The sequence below is a fragment of the Pelodiscus sinensis genome, chromosome 2 (assembly GCF_052426305.1).
Source record: "Pelodiscus sinensis isolate ZL-2025 chromosome 2, ASM5242630v1, whole genome shotgun sequence".
NCBI classification, from domain to species: domain Eukaryota; kingdom Metazoa; phylum Chordata; order Testudines; family Trionychidae; genus Pelodiscus; species Pelodiscus sinensis.
The window spans coordinates 233,534,692-233,550,395 of NC_143053.1; the positions used below are offsets into that span (position 1 = coordinate 233,534,692).

The 15,704-nt window shown below is 41.6% G+C and overlaps 1 long non-coding RNA gene across 1 annotated transcript in view; it reads left to right on the top strand.

Moving 5' to 3' along the window:
- LOC149525446 (uncharacterized) overlaps positions 1-15,704 on the top strand; it is a 46,892-nt gene that overhangs the window by 8,945 nt on the left and 22,243 nt on the right. The window contains exons 2-3 of the long non-coding RNA XR_016348647.1: positions 1,468-1,634; positions 1,748-1,806. This is a non-coding gene — a long non-coding RNA (uncharacterized LOC149525446). The remainder of the gene's footprint in view (positions 1-1,467; positions 1,635-1,747; positions 1,807-15,704) is intronic.

Below are 15,704 nucleotides of genomic sequence, written 5' to 3' on the forward strand. Positions count from 1 at the left end.
AATTTTCTCCTTCCTGCTTGTGACACCCTTTTAGATATTTGAAAACCGCTATCATGTCCCCCCTTAATCTTCTTTTTTCCAAACTAAACAAGCCCAGTTCATAAAGCCTGGCTTCATAGGTCCTGTTCTCTAGACCTTTAATCATTCTTGTCGCTCTTCTCTGTACCCTTTCCAATTTCTCCACATCTTTCTTGAAATGTGGCGCCCAGAACTGGACACAGTACTCCAGCTGAGGCCTAACTAGTGCAGAGTAGAGCGGCAGAATGACGTCACGAGTTTTGCTTACAACACACCTGTTGATACAACCTAGAATCATATTTGCTTTTTTTGCAACAGCATCACACTGTTGACTCATATTCAACTTGTGGTCCACTATGACCCCTAGATCCCTTTCCACCATGCTCCTTCCTAGACAGTCGCTTCCCATCTTGTATGTATGGAACTGATTGTTCCTTCCTAAGTGGAGCACTTTGCATTTCTCTTTATTAAACTTCATCCTGTTTACCTCTGACCATTTCTCTAACTTGCTACGGTCATTTTGAATTATGTCCCTATCCTCCAAAGAAGTTGCAACCCCACCCAGTTTGGTATCAACTGCAAACTTAATAAGCGTACTCTCTATCCCAATATCTACATCATTGATGAAGATATTGAACAGTACGGGTCCCAAAACAGACCCTTGCGTAACTCCACTTGTTATCCCTTTCCAGAAGGATTTAGCACCGTTAACATCAACTCTCTGACTACGGTTATCCAGCCAATTATGCACCCACCTTATCGTGGCTCTATCTAAGTTATATTTGCCTAGTGTAGTGATGAATCATCCTCAAAACTGGAGAGGGGCCCAAGCAATGGAGGCAGATACAGTAGCCCAAAGATCAGAGATGGTCAGAGCAGTTGGCTTGCAGTCACCTCCATTCAGATCCTAAGGTTTGGGAACCCTGATAAATATCCAAAAAAAGTAGATGCCTATTAACACCTTTTGCTGTGGAAACTATATTAGAAATCCTGCAAGAACACTGTGCTACGAAAGAACCCAATGTCCTTGCTCACAGCCCCAGGTTGTAATGCTCTTTAAATGCAAAAGCCATTGGATAAACTGAATCTTAATAAAGTAAAATAAACTACACATTTGTAACGCAACATCAAACAATTGCTCTATTGGCACACCTTCATAATGGTTTCTTTATGCAAACTTTATAGCCTTTGTACTGTTTTCTGGTTCTTTTGTTTCCAGTACATTTATTGCAGCAAAAGCTGCTATAAACCTTTTAAACCTTTTTGAAGATTGGCCCTTTTCCTCCTGCTTCAGGATGTGCAGTTATACAGAAAGCTTGCATAGGCTACCAGTGGCACAGCCTAAATGGGACATTCTTTTTCTTTTAAATTATGCCATTCACAAGCACTTCATAAATACATACTGTGTACAATACACTTCAGTGTTTCATTTTTCTTTATTTCCTGCAGAGATCCTTTGTTAGATTGTTCCATCCACAGAAATACAGAGGAGCAGAAAAGTAGTACTGGATGAATTGCTTTGGCTAAATAAGAATTCACCAGACCCTTCACCCAGACAGACATTAAACTGAATCACACCTAACTTACTCCAGACTCCTAAGATGCAAACAGTTCAGGTGAAAACTTGCAATGAATTATTATAAACTACTGACAATGAAATCACAGTGTAATATTTTGTCAGCTTTCATGACGGGTTTTAACTCTGCTTTGCCCTTTTCATGCATTTCAGTAAGTTGGTGAAACGAAGAAATGCTGAACCACATGAAAATTAAAGCAAAGAGAGCAAAGGTAAAAATGATCCCAAATAATTTCAACTAAAGAGTGCAATTGAGGTTCTTGTTGTGGCTATTAAGCTGCGGCATGCAGCATTCAGCATGGTGTGTTGTTTGATGGAGCTCTGCTCCTGTAGTATTATTTATAATTGGTATTACAGTAATGGCAGAAGACCCCTATCAAGGTTCCCACTGTGCTAGGTGCTTTACATCACATGTCCCAGCCCCAGACAGTTCACAACCTTGTTCCATTAACAGTTTCTGTAGCAATTCAGGCTGACTCATCAGAATTCCTCTGGGCCTGTTTAGAATTGTGGCTTTGACTTTCACCCTGTCCTTCCCTACCCACTTTAGTGAGTCTACTGTCACTGTCAGCATTAGACTCACCCAGGGAGAACATGGACAGGGATTGTGACTGGCTTCTGCACAGGGGAGTAAGAGGATAGAAAGGCTTGCTTCTCCCTCCCCTTGTGCAGTCAGCCACTAGCTGTCCCCTAAAGGGCAAACCGGAAAAGATAAAACTGCAACATTCAGAGAAAAACAAAAAGTGAATGTAACAACAGCCAACTGTCTAAAAACATTCACAGCAGAATTATAGCAACCTTCGATCTTCACCCCACAAAGCATGAGCTTCCTTGTTCTCCCTAGATTCCATTGCTTTTGAAATCTTTAAAGAAATAAATGTCATTACTGATGAAAAGTGCCAGACTGACAGCCCTGGAGATGGAAATCTCAAATCTACTGAAAGGTGCTGTGACGATGCATTATCGTGCCAAGGTCACTAAACTCAAGATGCCAACCTCAGGAGAATGAGAGTCTCCATGGTCAGGCTTCGTGCCCATTTTGCCTGGGGTCTTTTTTGATGAGATTGTTACCAAAGGCCATGATTACAACAGATTTTCATAATGATCCTTGAGCCAAACAAAGCTTTTCACCCAGATGACTTGTGAAGCTGGAGCTTTCTTTTAAAAATTCTTTACAGAGTACAGTATTATGTCTTTTCCTAATTATAAAAGCTTTTTACAAAACCTTTACTATCCATGAAGTCTGGGCAAATGAGCATACTTAACTTCTCTTTCCTGAAATTGTTAGGTGCCATAATTGATTTTGGCTCTTAAAATGTGAAAACGGCAAGTAACCCATTGCAAAACTACAGAAACCAAATTCAGAGTAGAGGTTACAGTGCATGATATGAAGGCTGAAGTCCAGATTGTGCTCTCATGATTGCTAGTATAGCAAAGGTAGAAAATGGGAACACAATTTGACCATGATTCTTTAGTATCAAAGACAGGGGACTTTGATTTGTACAATAACTGGGCAGAACATTGCCTGGGCTTCTGGAATACATTAGGGATGTGAAAGAATAACCGGTTCTGGTTAACCTGTGGGGGCTAGAGCAGCTTTCCACCTGCTGTGGGGCTGCCACAGACAGGGGCTGCTCCAACTGTCCAGCGCTTCTCCTGTTTACAGTGAGCCCTAGCGTGTCACAGGCAGGGGCTGCTCTGGTCAGACTGGAGCAGTCCCTCCCTGTGGGGGAGCATTAGGGGACTGCTCCAGTCCGGCAAAGGTGGGGGGAAAGGCTGCTCCAACCTAATTGCACTGGCACAGCCCCCCTTTTGCCCTGCCTGCCCCCATTTAATCAGTTAACAGATTAAACATCACATTTAACTGGTTAACCAATTAAATGGGATTTTACATACCTAGACTGCATAGATGATAAATGTGCAAGATTTGCCTGTGGCAGAAGTGACTGCATTGACTGCTTCATTTATTAAACATCTTTAAGCACTAATTGGCCTTGATTCCAACCAGCATTTTTCTTGCATGGTAATCTCACGTTGACTTCTGACCAGGGGCAGATGACTGTTTTGCGGGGCCCCGGGCAGCATAACTCCACGGGGCCCCCCTTTGCCTCGGCGCATGCGCCATGATGCCATGCGCATGCGCGGAGGCGCCACAGCGCATGCGCGGGGCTTTTTTAAGCGTGGGGCCTGGGGCTGCCGCCCCGTTTGCCCTGCCCTATATCTGCCCCTGCTTCTGACACAAATGAATACTAGCAAGAAAATGATATGTCATTCCCTGGCCCCAATCACCAGGAACCAGGGTGGGGGCTCCCTTATTACAGAAGATAGTTCAGGATCTGCTGACTCCAATGGTGAGTTTACACCGCCTATCACTGGTAATCAAGATCTGGGGCTTCTCAAAGGCTACACAAAGAAGCAAAACAAGCAATTGGGCCAAATACTGCAACCCTTATTCAGAGAAACTCCCGCTGAGCTCAATGGGAGTTTTCCTTGAGTAAAGGCTATAAGAGTTGGATTGTAATACTTACTTTTGGAGTTAACAAAAACAGGATCCATCTTTTCAGACTGAAAAAAATGTTGTTTATCTTATGAGAGAAATATACATATGGAACTTGTTAATTTACTTGGAGTTCTGTACAGGTTTATCTGCTCAGCTTTCATGTTTACTTTCCCCAACATTTGATGTATCATTGACCTTTAATACAGTATCAACATTAAACAAACACAAAATAAAATAACATTGTTACCAAAATCTATAGTTTCCTCTTGTGTTACCAAAATATTCTCCTCAGAGTCTCACTCATTTCCTGTCAGAAGATCCTTGGCACTCGAGCTCAAGTAAATAAACAGACCCAAGAGCTGGCCTGCTGCAGAGAGTTCGTTTGGCTGGCTGTAGAAAAGAGGAAGCTACAAGGCTATTGCTGCCATGAGGACAAACGATATTTTAGAAAATGGAAAAGACTATGCCCCCTAATAGGCCTCATCTTTTTTTCATGTTACCTTCATCCCATTTTCCTTCTTTTCATTCATCTCTCCCCTCCGCAGAAGAAACCAAGTAAAATCAATAAAAAGGTCTGGAGATTTTTCAGGTACATTCCAACAGGAGATCTCAAAGCACTTTACAAATATTAATGCCCCCCCCAATATCCCTGACACACCCCTATTTTACATCTGGAGAAATTGAGGCACAGAGATATATCCAAGGTTCTTGTGGCTCCCCTCTTTGAGACTAAATCACAAAGTCATCCTTCCCTTCTTCTTATAGGGTATGTCTACCCTTGCACCCTAGTTCGAACTAGGGATGCAAATGCAGGCATTCGAAATAGCCAACGAAGTGGGAATTTAAATATCCCGCGCTTCATTAATATGATCTCACCAGTGCACTAGTTCGAATCACAGCTGATTCGAACCAGGAAGTGTGCTCCCCGACACGTTAGTTTGAACCAAACCCCTTGGTTTGAACTAACGTTACTCCTCAAAAAATGTTTTTTTTACTCATTTTTTGAGGAGTAACATCAGTTTGAACCAAATCTGGGCGCGCACTCCCTGGTTAGAATCAGCTGTGATTTGAACTAGCACGCCGGCGAGATAATGCTAATGAAGTGCGGGATATTTAAATCCCCGCTTCATTGACTATTTCGAATGCCTGTATCTGCATCCTTAGTTTGAACTAGAGTGCAAGTGTAGACATACCCATACACTTAAGTAGTTCTGCCTTACATCCTGTTTTGTACCCTGAATCCTCAGTTTTAGATAGGCTTGCCAATGAGGGGAGCAAAGGAGACCACTGCCTCAGAGCCCACGATTCAAAGAGACCTGGGGCTCCTGGTTGCTGCTGCTGCTACTTTAAATTGCTGTCAGCGCCTCAGGGGGGGCACACTCTGGATGGTGCTGGGAAGAGGGGAATGTAGTCCAGGCAGTGCTGAGGGCCATCTCATCCCCATCTGCCTGAGGCCTTGCCCATTCTGGGTGTAGCAAAATACAGGAATATGTAAGTGTGGAGCCAGACTTCCCCGCTCTCCTTCAGGAGCTGTCAGCTCACCTGGTTTTAGAATACATCTCTTCTCCTTATTTTCTGGAGCTGTATTTTTAACAAATGGAATTAAATGCTGATGTTGCTATGCTCAATCTAATCTCTGCCAAGCGCACAAAATAAATCCTCTGGTATATTTTGATATTCCTTTGAAAGGAGAAAAATTCCTTTCACATGGCCTCTTGTCCCTAGAAATCTACGAGTTTCTTTGTCTTGGCTGCTAGCCAAATAGCATTGTGCTGTACCATTTTTCTTGGCCTTTTTTTTTTTTTTTTTTTAGTCTTTTGAAAAAAGACCAAGTGCTCACACAATATTTCTTCATCTAACAGCTGTAGGACAGTGACCACAGCTACGTATATAGTAAAATCCAGTTTCCATTTATATTAAAGTCTGTATGGTTTTGGTTTTGAGATGACAGGCTAAACTAATCCTGACATACATAACTCTGAGGCCACCTCCTAGTCACTTTGCTATAGCTGTAGGCCATGGAACACTTCAGAAAACATGGATCCCTTTGCAGGATAAATAAGTTCCCAAGCTAATTCTTTACATTCATAATATAGAACTAGCATCTCCCAAAGTAGGTGCCATATAAGTGGATTGCAGCCACACATTTAGCCAATCTGGCAGCAAACTTCTCAGGTTTATACTGCTTAGTGTCTCTCCTAAACCTAACCTGAGTCCCCCAATGCTTCAAGATTTGTCAGTCCTGACTCCCGTTGAATGGCCCAGATCAGAATGGTCCCTTACACCATATCATACCATATGCATTTAGCTAAACTATTTGTAATACCAGCCCAGATTTGTTTGCTGACAAATGGCAATGGGATTTTATTTTTTAAAAAATCCTCCCAAGACAGTACGTTTGTAAGACAAAACTGGCCAGGAAATATTTCTGGCAGGTCCTGAAAAATCAGCCATTCTGGAAGGGGATAAGAGTAACACATTGCTTCTTTGTATGCTTGTTAGGATTTTTGTGGTGCTCAGATGAAGGCACAATGAGGTTTTGTAGGTCTAACGATAACTGAAACAGCGTGGCAGGACAGAAAGATCTTACACATGCTTCAAAAGATACTCTATAACTGTGTGCTGAAGTATGTTGTTTTAGGCCCTGAATGGTAATATTATTAACGAGGTCCTGGTGGTCTGTATGAAATAAGAGCAAAGTTAACCAAGTTAAAAGTCATAATAGGGAAACTTCCTTATAGGAACTTACTCAGGCAAAATTCCCAGTGACTTCAATGGAAGTTTTCCCTGAGTAAAGCATGTAGCATTGGCCCAGTGGTCAGCATTAGAGAACTTTGTCTAACCTTTGTAGCAATGTACTCCTCTTTCAATTATATCTAGATAACTGGACCCAGGTCCACTGACAAAGGGGGAAAATTGGGCAAAAGCCCTGGGGCTTGGCAATTCAAAAGGGCTGCCAGCAGCAGTGATGGCTAGAGTCCCAGACCCTTTAAATTGTTGCTGGAGTTCCAGGCAGTGCACTCTGGTCTGTGCTTTAGGACTGGTATGGGGAGGCTAGTCCCTAGCCCTGCCCCTTCCAGGAGTGCAGAGTTGCCCCCCCCCACCCACATTGTCCAGGGGCCCAGCAATTATGTTCCCCCTGCATGGGCATGCCATATTATTTGTATTGTGGAAGCACCCACAGGCCTCAGTCAAGCTCCATTATGCTAGGTGCTGTCTACACATGTGATGCAAAGATGGCTCCAGCACTTAACAGCTTACAATCTGTAAGACAAGAAAACACAGGTAGATATAACAAACAAAACCCAGGGGAGGGAAGGAGCTTTGGTAACATAGAGAATAATATAATCAGTACAATAAACACATCAGCAACCTGGCAATATTTATTAATCTGAGTTATTTCTGACAAGAGAGGAGAAGGAATTGTGGAAAGGGAGCTATTTTGTGAGCCGGAAGTCTCTCATCTCCTATTATTTATTTATTCATTTGTTTCCATATTGCTTTTATTGATGAGTAGCCATGTCACTCCATTTCCTGTCTCTGGAACTGGCTGCAACATGCTCAGTTAAGCTCTTAGTATTATATAGTATGAAAATACTCCAGTCTGTACCTAGAAGGTGTTTTTGAGGTTATTTAATCTCTGCAGGCTTAGCTTACATTTCAAACTTGGTTTAGTATTTAAACAGCCAAATGGAGAAGATCAAAGGACAATGGATGTGACTTTCTATTAAGGTTCCAATTATAAATATTTATGAATGGTTAATAATTGTTTAGGAGATGTTTTACTAAATGGGTAAAAGGTTGTTAGAGTGTCCACCGGGAAAATAAGTTTGCTGATAGCCACAACTTATCACACTCTACATTGCCTTCTACTGATATGGTTATACCCAAATGTAACATTCCTTATTTCTATTACATGCTTATAACAGCTATTAATAATATATTAACCCTTTATAAAACATTCTGAAGTGAAACCAGAATGGGAATGCTAAATGGTAATAATGAGGCCAGTCAAACAGGTAACTAAGCAACCATTCTTTAAAACAGGTTTCAGTATGCTGCACAGGGCTGGCCCTGAAATGTATTTCTATCAAACCATTTTTATCCATGTCATTTGTTTGATTCTCCCCGTATTAAATGACATATTGCTCTCTTAATAAAACAGAGGTCACATATGTGCATAAAGAAGTGCATGGACCTCATCATACCAAGCTATGATGCTGCTTCTGTTTTTAGATAGTCCCTCTGTACATCAGCCCACCCCTAAAGCGAACATACATCTGTGGAACTTAGGCAAGAGGCTCCTGTCTGAACTAGGGTTGTAATAGTGAAGTTACAAAAAGCTTATAGGTTAATGCTATAGACTACATTCATCCCCCCCCCCCCCCCTTGCCAGTAATTTTTTTACAGGCTGGACAGCAGCCCAGCTCAGTCCCAGCTTTCACTGAGTCCTTGACCTACCCCTGCCGCAGCTCTGCATTTAAAGTGCATTAGGAGCCAGGCGGGCAGGCAGCCTGGCTCAGTTCCAGCTCATGCCGGGTCTGGGAGCTCAGACCGCTCCCTCCAGGACAGGGACTGCCCGGGAACTATAGAATAGTTGACTAATCAATAAGAATTCATAAGGTTAATCAACTATTCAATTAACCATCATTTAACATCCAGAGTCTGAACCAGTGTAACTGCAAACCAAGCTGCAGTTTGCAAACCAAATGCAACCTGTTATGAGTTTATAGATGACACAAAAATCACAGCTATGTCTGTTAGTGGGCATGGCTTCTGTTTGATCATTTGCTTTGTGAATTCTTCAGAAAAAGAAGTGCAAAGCATTCATGTACATATAAACTCATATGGAAGGATCTGTCTCCTGGGCAGTGTACTGTAATCTGCCAATCACTGATGAGGGATACGCACAGATGATTTACAACAACTTTTAGTGGAATTCATTTCATGGCTTACAAGCTGTCTATATAATATTAGTTCCTACTGACTCCTAAATACGCCCTTTTCTAGTTAAAAATCGTAAGTCTGTGAACCAGCAGGCATGGGGGGGGACTCAGTTCTCTGAGTGAAGACTGAGCTGTGCAATTGAAAGGTGTTACTGGCTGCACACAGAGTGGATTACAGTGGAGGCTTCATACATTTAAATTAAAGCACCTGCTTCTGTATTGAGTCCTTTCACATTACCAAGTGTTCCTTTGAAACCAAAGATATTGATATATTTTACCATGCGGGAAAATCGATAAAAACTTTAATTACAAAATTAAATACAAACCTATGTTACTAACATCATATGGTAGCATTTTCTGAGGAATAACATGAAGTTTTATGGTACCTTAAGTGGGCTTATTGTTTGTAAAAAATAAAAATAAAAAATCAAATCAATTCTACTTTTACAGTCACTTGAAAGGGAGTGCAAAGCCTTGTCATTATTTGAGATAATGTCTTAATACATTTTATTAACGAGTTACCTGGTAACAAGGCATTAAATTAGGTTCTTTTTCACCAGGTTTCTTTTCACCAGGGAGAGCATTTAAGACTTTTTTTAAACAACTAACAATACCATCCAAAGCCCAAGATTTGGTGGTGATGGGGGACTTCAACTATCCAGATATATGTTGGGAAAATAACACAGTGGGGCACAGACTATCCAATAAGTTCTTGGACTGCATTGGAGACAACTTTTTATTTCAGAAGGTTGAAAAAGCTGCTGGAGGGGGAAGCTATTCTAGATTTGATCCTAACAAATAGGGAGGAACTGGTTGAGAATTTGAAAGCGGAAGGCAGCTTGGGTGAAAGTGAGCATGAAATCACAGAGTTCACAAATCTAATGAAGGGTAGAAGGGAGAACAGCAAAATAGAGACAATGGATTTCAGGAAGGCTGATTTTGGTAAACTCAGAGAGCTGATAGGTAAGGTCCCATGGGAATCAAGACTGAGGGGAAAAACAGCTGAAGAGAGTTGGCAGTTTTTCAAAGGGACATTATTAAGAGCCCAAAAGCAAGCTATTCTGCTGTGTCGGAAAGATAGAAAATATGGCAAAATACCACCTTCGCTTAACCACGAGATCTTGCATGATCTAAAAATAAAAAAGGAGTCTTATAAAAAATGGAAAGAAGGACAAATTACAAAGGATGAATATAGGCAAACAGCACAGGAATGCAGGGGCAAGATTAGAAAGGCAAAGGCACAAAATGAGCTCAAACTAGCTATGGGAATAAAGGGAAACAAGAAGTCTTTTTATAAATACATTAGAAGCAGGAGGAAGACCAAAGACAGGGTCGGCCGACTGCTCAGTGAGGAGGGAGAAACAGTAATAGAAAACATGGAAATGGCAGAGATGCTTAATGACTTATTTGCTTCAGTCTTCACTGAGAAGTCTGAAGGAATGCCTAACATAGTGAATGCTAGTGGGAAGGGGGTAGGTTTAGAAGATAAAATAAAAAAAGAACAAGTTAAAAATCACCTAGAAAAGTTAGATGCCTGCAAGTCACCAGGGCTTGATAAAATGCATCCTAGAATACTCAAGGAGCTGATAGAGGAGGTATCTGAGCCTCTAGCTGTCATCTTTGGAAAATCATGGGAGACAGGAGAGATTCCAGATGAATGGAAAAAGGCAAATATAAAAAGAGAAATAAGAACAACCCAGGAAACTGCAGACCAGTTAGTTTAACTTCTGTGCCAGGGAAGATAATGGAGCAAGTAATTAAGGAAATCATCTGTAAACACTTGGAAGGTGGCAAGATGATAGGGAACAGCCAGCATGGATCTGTAAAGAACAAATCATGTCAAACCAATCTGATAGCTTTCTTTGATAGGATAATGAGTCTTGTGGATAAGGGAGAAGCGGTGGATGTGGTATACCTAGACTTTAGTAAGACGTTTGATACAGTCTCTCATGATATTCTTATCAATAAACTAGGCAAATACAACTTATATGGGGCTACTGCAAGATGGGTGCATAATTGGCTGGATAACCATATTCAGAGAGTAGTTATTAATGGTTCACAATCCTGCTGGAAAGGTATAACAAGTGGGGTTCCTCAGGGGTCTGTTTTGGACCAGCTCTGTTCAATATCTTCATCAACGATTTAGATATTGGCATAGAAAGTATGCTTATTAAGTTTGCAGATGATACCAAGCTGGGAGGGTTACGACTAATCTGGAGGATAGGGTCATAATTCAAAATGATCTGGACAAATTGGAGAAATGGTCTGAGGTAAACAGGATGAAATTTAATAAAGACAAATGTAAAGAGCTCCACTTAGGAAGGAACAATCAGTTTCACACATACAGAATGGGAAGCGACTGTCTAGGAAGTATTGTGTCCAGGTCTGGGCACAGCATTTCAAGAAAGATGTGGAGAAATTGGAGAGGGTCCAGAGAAGAGCAACAAGAATGATTAAAGGTCTAGAGAACATGACCTATGAAGGAAGGCTGAAAGAATTGGCTTTGTTTACTTTAGAAAAGAGAAGACTGGGGGGAGGGAAGGATAAGGGGGGGACATGATAGCAGTTTTCAGTTATTTAAAAGGATGTCATAAAGAGGAGGGAGAAAACTTGTTCATCTTGGCATCTGAGGATAGAACAAGAAGCAATGGGCTTAAACTGAAGCAAGGGAGGTTTAGGTTGGACATTAGGAAAAAGTTCCTAACCGTCAGGGTAGTCAAACACTGGAATAAATTGCCCAGGGAGGTTACAAAATCTCCATCTCTGGAGATATTTAAGAGTAGGTTAGATAAATGTCTACAAGGGATGGTCTAGACAGTATTTGGTCCCGCCATGAGGGCAGGGTACTGGACTCAATGACCTCTTGAGGTCTCTTCCAGTCCTAGTATTCTATGATTCTGTGATTCCTTTTACAAGAGTCTCCTTCACCATAATCTCTGAATCTGTCATGGCCCATTCTTACATCTCCTCCTACCTGTGGAATTTGGGAGTCTATATGCTGCCTGTTTCAGTTTGCTGCCTACTGTATGTAGACAAACTCATGAACCATCTAGGGAAGGCCAAGCGTATCACAATTCTAGACTTAACAAAAAAGTATTGGCAAATACCTTATGCAAGATTGAAAAGGAAGGAACGATGTTTCGCCACTCCCATGGGTCATTTACAATTTACTGCCATAACCTTTGGTTTGTATGAGCCCTGGCCACCTTTCAGTGTCTCATGGATTATGTTCTTTGCTACCATGACCAGTTTGCAGTGGCATTTCTGAACACTGGTTATCTTCAGCTCAGATTGGCAGCCACTTTGTTTCTGTGGCTTCCAAATTACGGACCCTGGGAGAGGCTGGGCTCACAGCAAACCCCCAAAAGTAGAAATTTGGCAAGCAAGAAGCTAGATAGCTTAGGGTACGTCTACACTTGCTCCCTAGTTCAAAAATAAGGATTAATGTTTGTTCGAACCAAGGGGTTTGATTCGAACTATTGTGTCGCTGAGCGCACTTCCTGGTTTGAATCAGCTGGTGAACAGAAAAGCACGCAGGTGAGATTATGCTGATGAAGTGTTGGATATTTAAATCCCCACTTCATTAGCAATTTTTTTCGGCTACATTTGCATCCCGAGTTCGAACTGGGGAGCAAGTGTAGATGTACCATTAGATATCTTATAGAAATAGCCAAATTCAGCTATTCTGCCAAATTCAGCCAAATTCTTCTATTCCAAGATAGAAGCCCTAAGAAAACCCCCCATCCCCAAGACCAAAAAACAAATGTGGGCATTTCTAGTCTTAGTCAATTATTACTGTTGCTTTATACCTCACTTTTGATCTCTGGATACCCTGCTGATGGACCTTATGAAGATATCAGCATCATCAGATCATAAGAACAGCCATACTGGGTCAGATCAAAGATCCATCTGGCCCAGTATCCTGTCTTCCAACGGTGGCCAATGCCAGATGCCCAAGAAGGAGTGAACATAACAGGTAATCATCATGTAAGCCCTCTCCTGTCATCCATTTTCCAGACAAACAGAAGCTAGGGACACCATTCCTAACCATCCTGGCTAATAGCCATTGATGGACCTTACCTCCATGAATCTAACTCCCTTTTTTTTAAACCTTATTAAAGTCCTTGTTTTCACAATTTCCTTTGGCAAGAAGTTCCACAGGCTGATCTTGTGCAGTGTGAAGAAAAACTTCCTTTTGTTTGTTTTAAACCTGCTACGTATTAATTTAATTTGGTGATTATTAATTTACCCTTTTCTCTAGATCATTTATAAATAGGATAAATAGGATTGGTCCTTGGACAGACCTTTGGAGAACCCCACTAGTTACCTCTCTTCCAGATGTTGGGGTATTCTCTCACACTGAGGTTACCTCTCCGGGGGAGGAAACTCCAGTCATTAGGAAAAGGCAGGTGTTTGTAATGGGAGATTCGATCTAGAAATGTAGATAGATGGGTTTGCGATGACCGGGAGAACCGTATGGTGACTTGCCTGCTTGGTGACAGTCGCGGATCTCTCGAGGCATCTAGATACACTTATGTGTAGTGCTGGGGAGGAGCTGGTGGTCATGGTACATGTAGGTACCAATGACCTAGGGAAGGGTAGCAGAGATGTCCTGGAGGCCAAATTTAGGCTGCTAGGAAATAGATTGAAATCCAGGACCTCTATTGTGGCATTCTCAGAAATGCTTCCAGTTCCACATGCAGGGCCAGGTAGGCAGGCAGAGCTTCAGAGTCTCAATGCGTGGATGAGACGATGGTGTAGGGAGGAGGGGTTTAGATTTATAAGGAACTTGGGAAATTTTTGGAATAGGGGGAGCCTATTCAGGAAGGATGGGCACCACCTAAACCAAAGTGGATCTGGACTGCTGGCACTTAACATTAAAAAGGTTGTGGAGCAGTTTTTAAACTAAGAGATGGGGGAAAGCCAATTGGTGCAGAGGAGCACATGGATCAGACAGAGACGTCTCTTAGAGGAGAGTCTATTGATAAAGATTCTCTATGTTTTAGTCAGGAGGAGAGAATGGAAGAGGATAAAGTATGGGCCAGATCAGGCAAAAAAAAATTCACATAAAAAAGAATCTGACATATCAGAAAAAGGCAGACAAATAAACAGTGACAAGCCTTTCAAGTGCTTATACACAAATGCTAGAAGTCTAAAAAATAAGATGGGTGAACTAGAGTGCCTTGTGTTAAAGAAGGATACTGATATAGTAGTCCACAGAAACCTGGTGGAGTGAAGATAATCAAGGGGACACAATCGTTCTGGGGTACAAAATATATCGGAAGGACAGAACAGGTCATGAGGGTGGGGGAGTAGCACTATATGTGAAAGAAAATTTAGAATCAAATTAAGTAAAAATCTGAAATGAATCAACATGTTCCATAGAATCACTGTGGATAGTAATTCCCTGCTCTAATAAGAATATAACAGTAGGGATCTATTACCAACCACCTGACCAGGACAGTAATAGTGACTATGAAAAGCTAAGGGAGATTAGAGAGGCTATCAAAATAAAGAACTGGATGGATAATAGTGGGGGATTTCAACTATCCCCATATTGACTGGGCACACATCACCTCAGGACGAGATGCAAAGACAAAATTTCTTGATACCTTAAACAACTGCTTCTTGGAGCAGCTGGTACAGGAACCCACAAGCCACCTACTCTGCTGCCTGGCATAAATTACAGATCCGGCATGATCGGGGCTTTAAAGTGTGTTCTCGCAGTTGCGAGGACTGAGCAGAACTCATCATGGTTGAATTAGAGGGGGCACTTGGAGTGAGGGGGGCCACGAGTTGCCTCTCAATAAAGGGGCCACCTGGTGAAAACCCATGTGACTAGATGATTACTTTACACCATCCTTTGTAGGTGACAAATCTGAGGACTTGTCACAGATTGAAATGTCATTAGAGAAAGTTTTGGAATTAATTGACAAACTTAACAGTAACACGTCACGGGGACCAGATGTCATTCACCCAACAGTTCTGAAAGAATTCAAATGTGAATTTGCGGAACTATTAACTATGGTTTGTAACCTATCCTTTAAATCAGCTTCTGTACCCAATGACTGGAAGTTAGCTAATGTAACACCATTATTTTAAAAAGGCTCTAGAGGCAATCCTGGCAACTACAGACTGGTAAGTCTAATGTTAGTACTGGGCAAATTAGTCAAAACAATAGTAAAGAATAGAATTGTCAGACACATAATTTGTTGGGCAAAAGTCAACATGGCTTCTGTAAAGGGAAATCATGTCTTACTAATCTATTAGAGTTCTTTGAAGGGATCAACAAACATGTGGACAAGGGGGATCCAGTAGATATAGTGTACTTAGATTTCCAGAAAGCCTTTGACAAGGTCCCTCACCAAAGGCTCTAACATAAATTAAGTTGTCGTGGAATAAGAGGGAAGATCCTTTCAAGGACTGAGAACTGGTTAAAAGACAGGAAACGGTAGGAATAAATGGTAAATTTTCTGAATGGAGAGGGGTAACTAGTGGTGTTCCCCAAAGGTCTGACCATTTCTTTAACTTGCTACGGTCATTTTGAATTATGTCCCTATCCTCCAAAGAAGTTGCAACCCCACCCAGTTTGGTATCATCTTCAAACTTAATAAGCGTACTCTCTATCCCAATATCTACATCATTGATTAAGATATTGAACAGT